Below are 7206 nucleotides of genomic sequence, written 5' to 3'. Positions count from 1 at the left end.
TTTAAAAGACGGGTAGATGAGGCGCTTAGGGACATGGTTTAGTGGGCATGGTGTTGTTGGGTTGATGGTTGGACTTGATGATCTTGGAGGTCTCTTCCAACCTTAATGATTCTATGATTCTATTCTATGATTCTATGACTGCTGATAGATGATGGACTGAGAAGAGTAAACCAGAAAGCAAAATAAGAACATTAAATTTGTTGGAAGCATACTTTAGAAATACTGCTCTTTGACTTCCCATCCAGCCCCATAGACTTGTGAGCATCCAGCTGGCGTAGCAGGTTGTTGACTGCTTCCTCTTGTATTATGGGGGGTTCATCCTGCTCACCGTCCCTGTCTTCCAGCTCAGGGGGCCACGTACCCTGAGGATAACTTGTCTGACTATTAAAGACTGAGACAAAGCACTAAGTACCTCAGCCTTTTCCTCATCCTCGGTGGCAATGTTCCCCCTTGCATCCAATAAAGGATGGAGATTCTCCTTGGCTCTCTTCTTATCATTAGTACATTTGTAAAAACATTTTTTGTTGTCTTTAACAACAGCGGCCAGATTGCGTTCTAGCTGGGCTTTTGCCTTTCTCATTTCCTTTCTGCATGTTTACAAGAAGGCTATGAGGGAAGACTGAGGAAATGGCAGACCTCTTAATCTAACCTCAGTACCTGGAAAAGTTATGGAGAATATCATCCTGGGTGCTATTGAAAGGCCAAGGAGAAGACCAAGATTCTAAAGTCCTTCTTCACCTCAGTCTTTGCTGGTAAGACTAACTTTTAGGGATCCCAGGCCCCTGACATGAGAAGGGAAGTCTGGTGCAAGGAATACTTTATTTTGGGTGTTCATCCCTTTCTCCTACAGAATTCTGAAGTTCGTAAATATATGTATCATTCAAATTCTTTGAAAGGGAGAATGTTGTAACATGAACAAAAAGAAAAGAGTTTTAATCAAAACCTTCTATCATCAGGATTAATTAAATCTGAACTACAAACAAATCTATACAGTAATAATAAACTTGTACGGACTGAATACTGAAGGTATTCTATAGCTTTGTTTAAATATAGTTTTCAGATTTCAATGAGCATTTTTGCAACAGTTTATGATATCAGAGTATCTAATCAGTATTATTTATAGGACTTACATTATCAGCAGAAAGAAAATACAGTGAATTTAGCTCAGAGCTCGTGTTTAAAGTAAAAATAATATTTAGAAAAAATGTAAGATAGCAAGGTTTATATAATACTCATGATTTCTATTTACCTATATATAATTTGGGATACAAGCTTATGTATTTTTACTGAGACAAGAAATCCTTACTATCATGAGCAGAAACAGTGAAGTCAGTCTGACTGCTTAAGAATGGTCACATATTGAAGGGCTGAAGCCTTACTGTCACGATACATTATCCTGTATTTCAGTCTTTCTGTACTGTTAACTTCTAGTGTATTTCTCATTTTAAAAACATCCTTTATGTCTGACACTGTATTGTGCAATTCTTTAAATTGTCAAGTGTATATGCTGAGAAAACACTTGTTCTTTAATATTCTGATTGGTACATTATTTAACGGTCCACTTTAATGCATATGAAACAAAGCTTTCCTTAACCATCTGAATTGATAGATTAATATGCATTTGTTTCTTTGGTCAGCTTCACTGTCCTGACTTTCCACAAATAAACAGACAGATATGCCATTGCATATGATCTGACATGAACCGAAGTGAAGGAAAACACATTAAGGGAGGGAAGAGATTTGATTTAAATAGATAGATGTCACATTCAATATTGAGAAGTTTACTTCAAAAACACATTCTAAATTTTCATCACAGAGCTACGGTAGTTTGTCAAGTTTACTTGATGATACCTGAACTTTGTAGTTTAATAAACCAATAGAATATGATGTTATGTAATGTCTGATATGTGCAAGGACTAATGTTATAGTTCCTTCTATGACTATGTAATTTTAAGGGTGTAATTGAGGTGTAAAAGTAAATTGAGGTTGTGCAAAAAAGACTAAAGCTCAGAACCCAATACAATATTTGAAGAAAAGTCTAATCAAGACCATAACAACAAGTCATTTGCTATTAAACTGTAGCTTTATCAGAAACATTAAAAGTACAGTATCACTAGTTTACTTAATAAAAATTATGGCAGACAAATTTCAGTTCATTATACAAATTATTCACTGAAATGTATTCACTGTTAAAAAGTGGAATAGATACTGGCAACCAGGATGACAGAAATCACAAATCAACAATTGGCATGAGGTTTGATATAGAATGTGCCCTTTAATTTTCTTGTTATTATTTCTGTCATGCTACAACATAGTAAAGAACATTTAAAGGGATCTCGTATTAAGTTATCAATATTAATTCACATGAATAATCACAAAAGTGTATTTTCCAGTTTTGTTTGCCAGACAAGCATTAATAGCAGCCAACTAATGTTAACTATATGCTAAAAAGATGATATATACATTTTAAGTATTGAATTCAAAAGGCTAATTTGAATTTCAAAAGGCTAATTCAAGCATTTCTTGAAAAGAAAATAAACCAGAAAGCTGTGATGTCTGACAGGTCACAAAAAGCCCGCAAACAACCAAACCCCAAAGCCACCACATTTTCAGTTGTTTATTAACAGCATTTATATCATTCAACTACAAGCAAGTATGCTCTCCCGAGAAAATGAGGAACAAAATAATGTTTATAATCATGTTATATGCTTTACCTTTTGTTCAGGTAATTATCCCCAAGCACACATATGTTATTAGAACATAGGAGATGCCATACTAGATCCCATTAGTTGTCCACCTGGTATCACACTGAATCTATCAGTGTTTGGTATCAAATTAACAGAATCATAGACTAGTTTAGGTTGGAAGGGACCTCTAAAGGTCATCTAGCCCAACCCCCCCCCTGCCACAAGCAGGGACATCTTCAACGAGATCAGGTTGCTCAGAGCCCCATCCAACCTGACCTTGAAGGTTTCCAGGGATGGGGCATCCACCACCTCTCTGGGCAACTATTTGCAGTGTTTCACCACCCTCAGCATAAAATATTTCCTCCTTATATCTAGTCTGAATCTACCCCCCTTTAGTTTAAAGCCATTCCCCCTTGTCCTGTCGCAACAGGCCCTGCTAAAAAGTTTGCTGCCATCTTTTTTATAAGCCCCCTTTCAGTACTGATAAGCTGCAATAAGGTCTCCCCGAAGCCTTCTCTTCTCCAGGCTGAACAACCCCAACTCTCTCAGCCTTTCTTCAGAGGAGAGGTGTTCCATCCCCCTTATCATTTTCGTGACCCTCCTCTGGACCCACTCCAACAGGTCCACATCTTTCCTGTACTAAGGACTCCAGAGACGAACTCAGTACTCCAGGTGGGGTTTCACCAGAGGAGAGGAGAGGGGCAGAATCACCTCCCTCGACCTGCTGGCCACACTTCTTTGGATGCAGCCCAGGCTACGATTAGCCTTCTGGGCTGCGAGCGCACATTGCCAGCTCATGTCCAGCTTTTCATCCACCAGTACGCCCAAGTCCTTCTCGGCAGGGCTGCTTTCAATCCCTTCATCCCCCAGCCCGGATTGATACCGGGGGTTGCCCCGACCCAGGTGCAGGACCTTCTACTTGGCCTTATTGATCCTCATGAGGTTCACACAGGCCCACTTCTCCAGCTTGTCCAGGTCCCTCTGGATGGCATCCCGTTCCTCAGGCACGTCAATCGCACCACTCAGCTTGGTGTTGTCTGCAAATTGTTCATACTATGATCCAAAAAAATCCACTGAAGACAGGCAGGAACAATTTAAAATGTTTAACTAGATTCTTGATATCTTAAACCCTGAAGGAGAGTTATGTTTTTTTTTCTGTCAATCCTTTCCAAGGTTTTCAGTAAAAAATTGTAACTGAAGATAGTCTTCTCATCTGGTGATTTGGGCAAATTTGGCCTTTGGACAGGATCCAAAGTTCTTGGCTCCTAAATACTTTCATGCTGCCCTTCAGTCATTCCAGAAGACATTAACTGTACAAAAAATGATTGTCACTAGCTTTGAAGTATGACACCTTTTCATTTCTTTGAAAGTGTTTTGTCCACAGATATAGAGAAGTCTATATAGGAGTTCTTCATTTTTTTCTCTCTGTGATAGAACAACATTATGTGCAATTTCATTACCTTCCCTCTTAATTGTCTTCCTCTTAGTCAAATAAATTAAGCTTTTATGAATCAACATAGCATCCTATCTTATGCATAATATAGCTTATATTTATCTTGATTCCCTATTCCTTATTGCTAGCAGTCATATTCCCTACATGCTTATTACAAATATCTTCATGTTTTTAAACCTGTAAAATTCATTTCTTTCTCCATATCAATGTAAATGCTTTCTCCTTTTCTGGAGATTATCTTGTACATAAAAAAACTGGAGTTTCTGCCACAAATTACTTAGCATCTGTCAGCACAGAAATTCCTTTTTCAATAAGTTGCCTTCTGGTTTATTTTGGTATGTCTACCCACACTTCTGTTCTCTTCTCCCTGACTTTAAATAAACTGAATATAGAAACTCCACATGTAATCTTTGCTTCCTCTTTGGAGACTATAGATAACTATGTTAAACATGGATCCTTATGGTAGAATAGGTTTTTTTATTTTTCCCATTGATACACACTAGTCATTCTATTCCTTGTTTCTTCCCTGTTTTCTTATCAAATAAAATATTTACCTTTTCTATGACTGCTTACTTATTGAAATAATTTAAATGAAAAGACAGATTATTTCAAAATCCTAAAGATTATGTAAGTGGTAACACATTTCTTCTATTTTACTGTTTAAGTTAAGACATTTTAAACCATTAAGTAACGTCTTTAATGGACTCTTTGTGAAGGTTAGCTCCAATCATCTTTTTTTTTTTTTAGTACTTTTAAAGGAAATTAAACAGTCAAAAGAGTTATCATCATTTTACATTTTATGCCGTCATTATCATTTTTTAGATATTTAAAAAAAACACTCAACCAACCAAAACAAAACCTTGAATTTGGATATAGTAGCTTGTTTTTATTATTTAGTTTATTACTGGGGAGTAAACAGATGCTGGGCTGTGTGAAAAATAAGCCGTGCATCTGTCATTGCTATTATGCTCAATTTCAATAAAATGACAACTTTTGTCCAAGTGACAGAAAGCTTTTTCCCTGTACTAGGAACTCTAGCTACACAGGCCATTCTTTAATTCTGTTCTTTCAGAAATTCATTGAAAATGAAAACTCCATACAGTTATCTCAGTATTTGAGGAATAACCTTGTATTCATAATTGATATTTCAGTGTTGTGCATTGGTTTGCAGATGTTTGCTTCCTGACATACACAAATATCTTTAGAAATCATGTTATAGGTCCTTCTTCTGCTCAGCACAGCAGGAGTCAGTAATGAATACCTTATTGTTATATTTAAATGATAAAGCATTAATAGAGAACATAGGTATTACTGAAAGAACAATAAAATAATTTCCAGGTTTTAATATGTATAAGTCATAAATATGTATTATAGATAATCCACTCTGGGGAAAAAAAACACAGAAAAATACTTGCACATTTCTAATTCTGAATTAAGTCTATAGAAATTTAAATGGTATGTGTAAATGCTGGACTCTGAATTTGCCAGAGTGAGAGATAAGGATGCATCAAGAGACAAGAAAAGATTATGGAAATGGGGGAGTCAATATGCATTTTCTTAAAGCTGAGAATAAGTTTAAATTTGAAGCAGTGGAAAAGCAGACTTTGTGCAGAAGAGAGTATCATAGACTCAAATATTCATATCACCAATATGATCTGTTAACTTTCACAGCACAGTGGGTATTAAAAAGACTGAAGAGTGAAAGAAATAAGTATACAGACAGATGGGAGTCATTTAGCTTAATATACTATTGGAAAGATTTTGGAAGCTATGAGAAGGAATGTAGTATCAAAAGAGGAGGAAGAGGAGAAGAGGGGAGGGACAGGGAGAGGAGAGGAGAGGAGAGGAGAGGAGAGGAGAGGAGAGGAGAGGAGAGGAAGGACTAATGATGGAAGAAGGGGATGAAGAAGGCTAAAAACTGAACTTCCTTTTGAAAATGTTCCCTCTTGTTGGAAAGGGACGCCACTGCAGAAATAGATGGATCGGTTCTGTCTAGGTCCTATGATAACTTGATTTATTTCAGTGTATGCATATAATGTCTTATGTAGATGTAAATACCTTCATATAGTGGTATAAATTCAGTTAATGAACTGGAGCATAGAATTTTGGAAAGATGTTGAAGTTAATGGAGAGGACAAATGGGATCTGGCTTATTCTGAGTACATCTCAAAACTAAATTTCTCTACTTGATAAATACAGAAAAGGGATGGTCAAAATCAGTGATTCTTGTTTTCAGGACACTGTCATTCAGTGTGTACCAAGGGCTGGATCTGCTTTCATGAATGTCAAAAGGATTTTGCAATTAACTTCACAGCATGATGAGGCTCTGGGTCTTTAAAAATAGAATTGTGGTATAAATCCCCGAAGTTTTCAAAATTTTTGTTTTTTTTTTTTTTTCTATCACATTGTTTTATAAAAAGACACAGGCTAACACTTCAGCTATATATTTTTTAAAAGCTAGGTATTTTAAAATATTTCACCCTATACTTTTTTTTCCTCACCAATTATTCTACAATCTGTAGTGTGCTATTTTTCTTACTTTCATTTTTCTGACAGTTTCAGTTATAGTTCCAAAGAAACACAGCAAGACTGAGATTGAAAAATTTCTGTTATTATATTGGGTAACTGTTTTATTCAAGCAGAAAAATACAAAAACCAAAAGTGTGCTTTAAATGTCAACTGGAAATAAAGCATGTTTGTTCTGCATGTATATCTGCCCCAAGAGAAGCAGAATAAAAAGAGGAAACTTTAGCAAAAATATAACTTTTGATTCAAGAGATTGTGTTATATTGACTTCATGTAAATTAATAATCAAAATACAGACTCTATTAATACAATATGGTGCAGTATGGATAGATACAGTCTGCACTGTTGGTATTATCTTAATGTTTTAATTGGTACATTAATTAATTATTTTGTAACATGCAACACATTATGACATTTACCTTTTTTTTATATAGCTTAAAAAAAATTTTAGCAATGATTGATTGCAAGTTGGTTAAGTATAAGAATGTTTTTCAAAAAACATTCTTCATTGTCTACAGAAAAATACAAATTCCAGTTCAG

This window comes from Pygoscelis adeliae, unplaced genomic scaffold (assembly GCF_000699105.1).
Source record: "Pygoscelis adeliae isolate BGI_AS28 unplaced genomic scaffold, ASM69910v1 Scaffold169, whole genome shotgun sequence".
Lineage (NCBI taxonomy): Eukaryota > Metazoa > Chordata > Aves > Sphenisciformes > Spheniscidae > Pygoscelis > Pygoscelis adeliae.
Note: the sequence above shows the minus strand (reverse complement) of the source record.